This window comes from Misgurnus anguillicaudatus, chromosome 19 (genome assembly GCF_027580225.2).
Source record: "Misgurnus anguillicaudatus chromosome 19, ASM2758022v2, whole genome shotgun sequence".
NCBI lineage: Eukaryota > Metazoa > Chordata > Actinopteri > Cypriniformes > Cobitidae > Misgurnus > Misgurnus anguillicaudatus.
In genome coordinates, this window is record NC_073355.2 from 23,327,732 (window position 1) to 23,340,331 (window position 12,600).

Consider the following 12,600-nt stretch of genomic DNA (forward strand, 5'->3'; position numbering starts at 1 on the left):
CATCTCGTAAAGGATTACGTTTCGGCTATATGGCTTTTGAATTCTGCTAGACCTGTTCCTTTCTTAGACCGAGCGATTTTGCCTTAATCCTCAAATTGCACTGAAAATATAGCCGTATTAGCTGGTCTTTTCTCTCTATGGATGAAATATTTAGTTAAACAATCTTTTTTAGGCTGTCTCACTTATTTAACCCTGGGGCGGTTTCTATTTTACCCCAAAGACAACAAGGTTTTTCAACAAGAGAGTGTGTTGTTTTTGGATGGAGCAATATCATGCTGCGTTTGGTCTCGAGCAATTTTCCATGTGACAGTTTAGATTTTATTCAGAGAAACATGCAAAACTTGTTTTCAAGCCAAATCTTCAATACCCACGAGAATGGGCAAATTGCAACGGAAGCCTGTTCTACTAAGCACCGGTCGTTTATTTCACAGATAGGGATCAGTAGACAAGAGTGCACGGAGCACACATCTGTGAGGTTTGATGCACACGAGACATGCTATGAAATACAAAAGTTTGAACTGTCCTAACTTCACACAGTTTTTATACAGAATCATTTAAGCACAAGTTGGGAGTTAATCGAACATTTTATTGCATGAAGGTTGCTTTTTCATAGCTCAGAGACTTGATGGAGTCAGCTCGAATAATTTGGTTTTTAGCAATTTGATGAAAAATGTTTATTGTCCTTTCAAAATCACTGACTTTTGATTAAACATTTGACTTTGGCTGGAAGGTCTGAACAAAGTATGAGACATTACTGAAAAATCAGAAAAGGGGACATTAGTCTACTCTTGGGTAGCACTGAGAAGTGGGGTTTTTTCTTATTATTGGAATGCACAAAACTTTGAAACATTAAATGGAAAGAAAGTTTGTCCGTGAGTCAGACTGGCAGAGAAGATCTGGCACGAAATGGAGATGGCAAAATCTGCTTTCTTCAGTCTGAGGTGATAAAGAGCCTGTTAAGTCCCAGCTGGAGATTTAATTGTGCCATCATGAAACATTTTATTGTCCAGTAATTGTGTGATGAAAAAGAAGAGCATTAAAACTCATTTCAGCACATTCACGTTTGTACTCACGCATACAGAAATCTAAAAAATGTGTAATGTATTGAACATTTTTATGTAGAACTTTTTCACAATTTATGTAGAATTCATGGGACATTCCACTTTTTTTAAAAATATGCTCATTTTCCTTCTCCCCTTGAGTTAAACATTTGATTTTTACCATTTTGGAATCCATTCAGCTGATATCCGGGTCTGGCGCTAGCACTTTTAGCATAGCTTAGTACAATCCATTGAATCTGATTAGACCGTTAGCATCGCACTAAAAGATTTTCTAGTTACATTGTGTACTAAGATCAACAGAAAATTAAAAGTTGTGATTTTCTAGGCAGATATGGTTAGGGCTATACTCTAATTCTGGTGTAATTATCAAGGACTTTGCAGCTGTAACATGGCTGCAGCAGGCGTAGTGATATTACTCAGCAGCCGAAAAGAGTCCCCTTAGTAACTTTCAATGGCAGGGGACTATTTTCGGGCAGTGCAGAATATCATTACGCCTGCTGCAGCCATGTTACATCAGCAAAGTCCTTTATTATTACGGCAAAATGAGAGTATAGTTCCTAGACATATCTGCCTAGAAAATCACAACTTTTAAATTTTTAGTACACGATGTAACTACAGAAGAGTCAAGTTTTAAATATAGGAAAAATATCCAAACTCTTTGGTAATTTTTTTGCGCGATGCTAATGGTCTAATCAGATTCAATGGATTGTGCTAAGCTATGATAAGATAAAAGTACTAGCACCAGACTCGGAGATCAGCTGAATGGATGACAGAATGTTAAAAATCAACTGTTTAACTCTCGGAAATCTGGAAAATTTGTATATTTTTTAAAAAGTGGAATGTCCCTTTAAATCACAATAGTTTTAGTCACAATAATGAAAACTATTTTCTCTGCTTTGTCTGAACATGTTCACTCCAAAAATGGTGGATTATTATCAACCCTGCATTGGGTCAAAAAGATTCAACCCAACCTATGCTAGGTTGTTTCAACTCAAAGTACTGCGACACAGTGGCTCAGGGGTAGCACTGTTGCCTCCAAGCATAAAGGTCCCTGATTTGAGCCTTGGTCAGGTGGCAACGAGTTTGCAGGTTTTCCTTGTGTCAGCATAGGTTTACTCCGGTTACTCCAGTTTCCTACCGCAGGCCAAAAACATGCAGGTTATGTGAATTGGAGATGCCAAATTGCCCATCCCCAACGTATGGTTTAACTTGTGTATTGATTAACCGGTTCTTGCCATGAATATAACCATAGATGCTCTAATGGCATTAAGAAAAAGAAACAAGCAAAAGACTTGGTTGTTTTAACCCATTGTTGGGTCAAATATAAACTTTTTTTGGGTTACTTTAACCCAACAGCTGGGTTTGTTCTTTTCTGGACGAATGCTGAGTTGAAAATAACCAAATAACCAAGTGTACATTATTTGTATATAGACAAATGACGAAATTGATTATATGTAACTATGGGGCGGTTTCCCGGACAGGGATTAGACTAGTCCTAGACTAAAATAAATATAAGAGCTGTCCAAACTGAAAACAACTTGCACTGAGATATTTTAAAATACATCAGTGCCATTTGTTTTGCTTAAAAATGCACACAAGTAATGTTTTTAGAAAGGCATGTTTGTTAAAACTAGTTATATTTTCTAATTAAACTACGGTCTAGTCCTGGCTTAAACTAATCCCTGTCCAGAAAACCACCACTATGTCTTCATACATTGTTCGGCTATTCACTGTTAACCCAGATATTGTCTTTACTTAAACAACGAAGTAAACATCACTTAATATTTTGTGTTTTGGACCAGTGCTTAAATATTTCAGTTAATAAAATTTTGAAGTGTACAAAATTCATTAAACTAAAACTTTTAAGTAAATTGAATTTAAAATTATCAGTATATGTTGTGAGGACTACCCATAATAACAAAGAACGTTAAATACTTAAATATTTGTTAATAAAATGTCATAGAGGTTTAAGCACTTATATTATTGATGTTGTTTTGTGGTAAATTATAATTTTGTGAAGTCACCATTCAGGTGATCAGTGTTTACTTACATGAACCCTGTTCATTTTATTGTATTTCTCTACAGAGTACTGACAATTCATTTAAAACAAAATGCAGTTTCATGTGTTTTTATGGAGAATCACGTTTAATCAATGACTGACTTGTAGACAGTCATGAATTTTATGTTATAATGCCATTTATAACACCAAAAGTAATATAATGGAATTAAAAATAGAAAATCTTTCAATGTAATTAACTAAGCGGAGATCAGAGCAATTGATATTACAAATTTTATTAAGTATACTGAACTAGAAAGTTAAATGTACTATTTTTGTTCAACTAAGTAACTAATGCTTTTTGGTAAAGACTACTAATTGCAACTTGATTTGTCTGCTACACCCACTAATGCTTCTATGTTAATGCAACGTAACCTGTTTAGTGTTACGCTGTGTAAAAACTAAAATGATTTTGTGCAACGGGTTTTTGCGCAAATTTGTAGTAATGTCAACTAATTCAGGTTAAGAGTGTACAGTGTGTCATATTTCTGCAGTACCCTTGTGTTATATATTCTGTAAAAGATAAAGATGCTGTCCAGTCATACAGCCTGTGGGTTTGATGGCGTTTTTGTTTAATTTATTTGACTTTAATGACAGGGTCTACAAACCCACACAAGCCTCTAGTCCTGTAACTTGAAGTCATAGAGGAGCCACGTATTAAATTAGTGGCCTGCAGAATTAGGGCAAAACAATCTGTTTAAATTAAGTGTATGGTATAGGGTAACAGGACATGGGTGTAAAGAAAATCTGACATAACTTAATTTGTTGTTGTCATAATGTAAATTTGTAAACGTTAAGAAATTTTGTAATATTAGTTAACAAAACTAACTACATTAAGGTCAGATGAATAAAACATCTGCCAAATGCACACTAAAAAAATGCAGTATAAATTTAAATCAACTTGGTTTTACAAGTCAATTCAACCTAGTATTTTAAGTTTTGACTTGTGATAAATTGACATTAAAAAATTGCAATGGTTTAAAGGGGACATATCATGAAATCTGACCTTTTTCATGTTTAAGGGCTACATTTTGGTCCCCATTGCTTTATCAACCTAGAAAATGTGTAAAAGAATCAAGGCTTTGAACTGGTTCACGGAACGAAAATGAAAACCAGAAACTTTTGATGTTTTGCAAGGAACAGAAACGAAACCTGAAACTTTAAATAAATATATGTTCAGGAACGGAATTGTTTATTTAAAATAATGGTAACCGGTTAATACCGTTATTTTTTTTGTTCTTTGACAAGATTTCTGTGCAGTTTGACTCGGTGAAGTTCACTTCCGGTTGTTGTTGACTCACCGGAGAAATGAGAAGCTTGTCACCAGCAAGTAGCCTACTCAAGCCCAAGTCTCTAATGCTCAATCATAAAAGGTAAATTTTAGGCTACCAAGTATCTCAAGATGGGTTTTTTTAATACTAATTAGTGGTGTAACGGATCACAGTTGATCCGTGATCCGTACAGATCACGACCCACGGTTCGGCTCGCATGTGGTTCGCGGATTAAAACACAAATTTAAATGGGGTGAAAGTTGATCATTTGCACGTGTTCAAAGGCTTGCAAATGTTAACACCGCAAAAGGCGCTAAAGTGATCAATTTTCTTTAGGCACAGACACACATGCAGTTGAATGTGGCTGGTCCGACTCCAATCAAACGTGATTATCCCTATGCCCTTCAAAGATCAGAACTCTTGATGTGTAAACTTGAGAGTGAGTTGTGCTGTTGTGTCTCATACTGTAATCCATTAAAATACATTTGGCGAATAAAGCACTGAAAAACAACGTAATCTTCACTTTATGTGGAGCGAATGTTTATACTGCATCTTCTTCCCGAAGCACTGTTTGGAATTCCTCCACCATCTGTGTGTGTGTGCGCGTGTTTAAGTGCACTCAAAAGAGGATACATGGAGAGACGCGTTTCAAAAAGCAAGCAAACAATTTTTCTGTTCTTGACAGGACACATACAAACAAAATGATCTCGAAATACCACAGTATTCTTTTTGTAATAAAAAGATTTATTTAAGTTGTTTGCCAATAAACAACATGGCAGAAATTGTCATTGTCTTAATTCATTTATAATGCTGAAACAAATGTAGGCATGTCAGAATTACAGTTATGCCACTTACATAATGTAGCCTTTTTTAATGTTTGATGACAAGATAGAGAAAATTATGTAGAATAATAATTTAAGTTTAATGTCATATTGTGCCTACTTATTTCTATGTCCCATAGCTGACATGGAACGTTATTAACCGGTTTGGGAACTTTATTTTTTGTTCTAACCGGTTCAGGAACGTCATTTTTAGGGTTGAACGTTGAACCGGAAACGTTAAAATACTGTTTCTATTCAGAACGAACCAGTTGGGAAAAAATCTGGTTCAAAGCCCTGAAAAGAACAACTCAGTAACTTAGTTTTGCAAGCATTTAAAAAATAAAAAAGTCATTATAATTTAGCTCCGCTTGTGATGTCAGAAGGGGATAATACCTCCCCTTAATCTGCACTGTCCAACCACGGCACTGCCATTTAGTGCAGAGATCAACTCATTTGCATTTAAAAGGACACACCCAAAACGGCACATTTTTGCTCACATCTACAAAGTGGCAATTTTAACATGTTATAATAAATAATCTATATGGTATTTTGAGCTAAAACTTCACATTCATACTTCAAAAGACACCAAAGATTTATTTGACATCTTTAAAATGTCTTATGAAATGTTTTCTTGTTAAGTTAAAGTAACATAAATATATGTTGATTTGATATCATTTTTAAAGTGCATACGTGTAAATTGTGATGTAAACATATTTCTGAAAATGTAAAGAAGTTCCTATACATCAAATTTAAGCAAACATGCCAGTACTTTTTAACCGAGAATCCAATTTAAGCAAAGTTGTTAGAAAAAGTATGTTGAAAAAAGAAAAGAGTCTCTCTGCTTTGGTATAAAGAACAGGGCTGGAGTTAGATGTTTGATAAACATAAAGTAAATGAGCACTGTCACAATAAAGTAATTCATCAATGCTTGATTGGTCCACACACAGCATCACCACAAAAAGACAAATATTTATACACACTTTATCTGAACGGCTTTTTGTGTATATATGTGTGTGTGTTAGAAGCAGGGACAGCCGAGGTAGCAGATCTGCCCCCCCAGTCTGACTGCAGATGGCTTCAATTGGGCAGGAGATGGTGGGTGGACTTGCTTGGTGGTAATTACTAGGACACCTCCGTATGATTCTTTAAATAGCAGCCTTGTTTGGACTAAAAATAAACCCTGGCGTACATAAAGAAATCACGACCTCTGACCTTTGACAGGAGGCACAAAGACTTTGACCATGGCCCCATTAATAGCAGAGGCCTTACACATTGCTCACCTGCAAATACGTGCACACGCGCACACACAGACACATAATGAGGTGTAATTGTAGCACAGCCTCAGGCAGCCGGGCTTTGACTCAGAAAGGACGATAACTTCAGTTTAGAGGATTGCAGCTGAGGAATCCTGGTCAAGTGCTGTAAGATGTATAAGATGTGATGCTTGTTTGATACATCTTAACTGAACACACAGCTGCACATTGACTAAAGGCGTAGCTGAACGTTTTGTGGGTAGTAAACGGATTGTGGAAATATGGCATTTGTTTAGATTTTGTTTAAGGTATTGACTGAACATGAGGTTGTCTGGCCGGTTTTATCATGGGTGAAAAGCCGAGGTGATCTTTTGGAAATGGATTGCACCTAAATGCACCAAATATATACCAAATCATGCTTATGAAGTGCTCAGACACAAAACCCTTTTTTATCAGACTCGAAGCGATATTTTTAAATGACCTGAGGCCAGGATTAATTGAATTTTAATGATAACTCATAATTTGAGCTGAGAGGATTCGGTTTATATCATATGATGGAGGTGGCATTCAGAGGCTTTTGCATTTGAGCTCCTCATATATAGATAGAATGAGTAGCCTATATACATGAGGACATTTTGATATGTCAATACCATTCAGATGACTTAAAAACAGCTTTACATGATTCGATTATTTGCATTTGGCAGACACATTTATTAAAAGTGACATACAAAGCATGCGTTTTATCCATTTATTTTTTTCCTTGGGAATCAAACCCATGACCTTGTTGTTGCTATCGCCATGCTCTCTCAGTTGAGCTATGGTGCTTTTAAAATGGCTTGGCCTTTGTTAAAAACATCAGAGAGAGCCAGCTGACTAATGGGCCGAAACAGATGTTTGGATCCAATTGAAAGTCCAAAGTCTGCGTGAACTTTGACCCAGCCTTCACCAAGCTTCAGCCAATAGTATGCTGGCATGCCACAGACATGAAGACAAATGGCCCTATCAGTGTAAAGTGCCTAATAACAGAGGGGAGGGGGGTCAAACACATGTGGAGGGGGGTAAGACACATGTGGTGGACCTTGATAAGCAGCTCTGAAATAAAGGGCTCATTTGTGAATCAGGAGCTTCACCTCCAGCTGAGAAGAGGAAACAGGTTGGTTTGCTTCGGCAAAAAAGAACTGGGCTTGCTGCGCAGCAACTATTATCTGAACTTGACCATGACTGACAAGTGTACTGAAGCATGTAACCAACTTATGGATGCTTTACAATGAATATGAAGCAAATCATCACAGAGGATTTCAGGGATCGTTTATGAGAGATGTTGGTATCTCAGTGTTAAAATTTGATTAACTTCTGACTTTTGATCAAAGACTTTAGTATCATCGAAGATCTGTGCACACTGTGTGTTAAGATCTCTTTCTTCTGTAACTGTAAAGAAGCATCTATTAAATATCTATTTAATCTCTTTTGATTCTTAGAAGGAGAGTTTGTTTTCTGTTGCGCAGTATACATTCTTATACTCGTATTTAGGACGACTTATGATTATTTTGTTAACGCTGAACTATAACATTGTAGATAGTGATGAACTATGACACAATGAGAAAAGATTGATCGGTTCACATTGAAAAAGAGAAGGAAAGGCCTTTAAATTTTCTTCTGGAAGTGATCCAGTCGGACAGAACCACAGAACCACTCTGGAGGGGTTATGGCACGTCTTTGGCCCCATTGGCTCCCGGAGACTGGGAACTGATGATTGCTTCAGTATGTGTGAGCTAGTACAAAAAGGTGAAAAGTAGGGAAGATGCATGAGATCCATTTAGCCGCATTGTTAGCAAGTATTCTGTAGTGTGTGCGTGCGTGCGTGCGTGCGTGCGTGCGTGTGTGTGTGTGTGCATGCGTTTGTGTGTGTGAAAAATCCTCAAATTATTTTTCACTGTGTGATCATCTGGCATGCTGGATGTTTGTTTTACATTGGTCACTTCCGTCAGACACTATCTGAAGTTATTTGGAGTGAACATTTAAGTGTGTTTCACTGCTTTATGCCAATTTATTTTATGTCTAATTAATCATTTTCAGTGTTGATCTTAAAAAGAGCTGAGCTTAAAAAGCTCAGATGGTTTGTACCATTCTGTCTCTATTACAAACATTTTTTCCAGGTTCAGTACTATATACAATTATCCTAAATATCAGTTACAAAAGATAATGTTGTGTTATTAATATCTTTAAAATTATATTTAGTCTAATATTATTGAGAAGCTTTGCACAAATTCTTCATCTGTGTTTATTTATACACACACACACAAACACACACACACACACACACACACAAAAGGAATTTGGAAAGTAATAAACTATTAATGCAAATTTGATGCATAAGATTTTGTAATATTTGTAATATTTTTTGTTATTTTCATACAACAAAAACAAATAGTACATCACTTTTTGTTTCTAAGAAACCTGTAACACATAATTTATTTATATTTCAGTGTTTGTTGTGTTTGAAAAAAAACTTTTACACTATTATTGTTATTTCTGTTATTTATATTATATTATTAAATAAAATAGGTTTATTAAACTGTTGTTAAAATGCTACTCACTGGAAAAATAAATATTTACATAAAATGTATAATTGCAAACTCAAAAAGGCTGGAATGTGATGTGAGGTCAGGCATATAATCTGATTACACGGTATTCAACATGTGGTTCTTCATTGTAATAGCAGAAAATGTCTATCAATGATTTAAGCAGAACAGCTGCTTTTTAAAACAATGCCGAAATTAACCATCCAGCTGTTTTGTAATAGATCTGTAATGGTTTAAAAAACAAATCCTCCAGTGCTTATTGTATTCAACTTTGAGTTGGTTAAACCTTTTAAAAGTTTTTTTCAAACATATTGTCATATTTCTCAAAAATAAATCCATAGTTTAAATAAAGCTACTATCAAATGTTGACCTTTTGTTTTGGTACATTGCTTTCGAATAAAATTTGTAAGTTCAAAGTTTGTCACACTTCGTCATATGTTAACTGGCACACGTTTCAATCTTTGTTAAGTATCTGTAGTGAAACAAACACATGCTACTCTAATTTAAAACTTGGTTCATATGGTAAAAACTCATCAAGTAATTAATTTAAATATACACACAAATAAATGTGACAAATATGTTAAATAATTACTAAAACTTTGTATAGCCTATATTTACAGACTTACCCCTGCAGCACTTTATTAAAACCCACATTTGCATGATTTAAAAAAAATTGGTTTATGATATAATATGACACAGAGGCTAAATATATTCAAATAATTTTTAGAATTACATTTTTTTTACTATTTTAAATAATTAGATATTTTGCCTGCTATTATACTGTAATTTCTATTTTATAATCAAGTTGATTATATATAAGATATGAGAAATTAGAAAATGTTTGGATCTATTGCTTTTCTATAATTCATTTGTTATTTGCAAGGGTTTTTTTTTACATTTACCATATTTCAATTACATTTATTTAAGTTTTAGTTTTTTATGTCAATCTCAAATGTGGCCTCTAATAGACATTGCTGCCAAATCTTCACAATGGAGCTGCTGCAAATTTATAAATCAGTCTAGTCTAGCCATTCAATAAGAGAACACTAAAAGTAAAAACACACATCCCCTCGTTTGACAAAAATATATTTAAAAAACTATACTGTCTTTTATTAACATACAAAACTAAATATTGTTCATATGTGAAAGTGTACTCGCCTTATAAATGCTCTGTCGTTGTATCGTTCTGCCCTCTACTGGTAACTTTGCCTTCTTTTACAATCAGGTGTAATAACAAATTCATTTTGCCAGTCATTTTTATTGTTTAAATTTTATGAAATTTTATTTTTTATCATGCAAAGCATTCTGGGAACCAAAATATGAAGGGAAAAAAACAGAAAGGGTTGATGAGGGTTTCTGGTTCCCATTTGCATGAGGCTGTTTTTATATTTTTATTCTGTAAAGATAAAGACTTGTTAGTGTTTAATGTTAATTTAATTTTGAACAAACTGTTGCCAGTAAATAACATACAATTAAATCTATAGTAAGTAGGCTACTTGCAAACAGCTGCATATCTACTGCAAATGTTGTTTTCGAGCCTGAGGAGGTTTATGTGCATGTGCGCATTATACAAACCTTATATCTGCTAACGAGAATAATCTGAACAAGTTTTCACAACATTTATTTTTTTTTATTTGCTAGCAGGGACATACTGTGTGGTAGGCCTACTTAAAAATTGTATCTAGATTTCACGGTATAGGCTACTTATATGAATGAGTAGGCTATTATCAAGAGCAATATGGAGAATTACAAGCACTAAAGTAGCCTATTTGCTAAACTAAAAATACCCTGTCCAGATCGATATATAAATACACAATCAGAACAGTTAAAAAATTATCACGTTGACTACAGGATCACATCATGTGATTCACATGGACTTTGAGCTAGACAGGGAGTGTTTCGTTTTTAAGCATCATATGATGCACTGCCCAAACACTGCCCCGTTTACCTGATTCCTATAGTCAAAGTCTGTCTCTGTGAGACTATAGGGTGTGTTTGACTGTAATTACTGTCGCATTATTAAGATAATTATTATAATTGATGATAATAGAAACCAACCTAACCTAATTCAACGTCTGGTAAAGATCACCTCTAGTGGAAAGAGGGGGGATTGCAACTGTGGTTATACGAGGAAAAACAGAACCTGCTACTTTGCATTATAAATAGCTATTTAAACATCGTAAACTTTCCCAACTATTTATTGTGGTTTTGTGGGCTATTTGTACTAACCTATACTGCAGGGTTAAGTCCATGTTTAAATCCTTCAAAAACGACTTTCTAGTCCTCTGTCTTGCCTAAAGCCTGAATTGTGCTTGAATTGCTTTTATTATTTCACTTAAAACAACATTAGGCAAATACCTAACCCTAAATTTAAACAAATTAAGTTGCTGTCATGCAAATTTGTAGGCCACCTTTAAGTTCGGCTGTATTTAAAGTAATTGTGTATTGAAAATAATGTGTACCTTATCATTACAGATGTCATTGCCTGAAAGGGGCTTTTCACATGTGGTATAGCTTATAATTTGCTCATTTATTTTGTAGCTTTCTGTAAAACGTGTTTGTCTAGCACGTCTAAGCCTCATCTGAACGTGACAATATAGTGATCAAATTAAATCGCAATCAACACGTCAAGGCCTGTGATTCAGCTGATGGGTGCCTGACACTCTCCCCTGGTCAACGCTGTATCTGTCCAAAATCTAATGCCAAACGAAGTAAGAAGATGGATGGATGGTTTAGATGACTTATTTGATCTGCTCACTATGAGTATAATAAAGGATATCTGTCATTTACATGTTCCTGGTAGATGCGCTCAACCTAAAGTAGTTAATAATACAAAGTATTTTAGGATTGAACATAAATTTAATTTCTTGAATCATTTTTTCCAAATCCTGTAAGGTTTGGCATGTTTCAAAATGGCATTAGTTTGTATAAGTAGATGAAATTAAAAGAACCCATAAGAGCTCACAGCTGTTACTGCAAACATCAATTGTGTTGAATCTTATCAAAGGACAAAAATGAAGATGTAATTATGCTAGAAACATTATAATTTAAGTTCAAATAATAAGACAAAATGGCTTAAACAGAAAGTTGAAGACTAAATAATGTTATCAGATCTGATGCTAAACTATCAACCACCAAATAACACCTCTGTTTGACTCATGTATGAGGGATGTGCATTTTTTGCTGAGAGACTTATTGCTCAAGATTGAAAAATCAGCCCATTTTTTTATTAGAATGAGGGATAAAATTAGATTTTTTTCTGCCTGTTCTCTTGCTAGACTTGAGATTGGACTCTGTTTATGAGTGAATGACATTAAACTTTAAGCCCTTGAACTATTTTATGTGCTAGACAATGTATTCATCAAAACACAGAACAGAACTGAACATCAAGACCAGTGAGCAAAACAAAAGAAATGTCTGATAATATGAGTTAGACTGGTGTTCATTTCTTTTTATCAATCTTATTCATCATTACGCTCGTCCATTATTATTCTCCCTAGTTTGTTTACTTGCTTATACATTTGAGATTGTCATGACAGATATGAAAATGTACAAT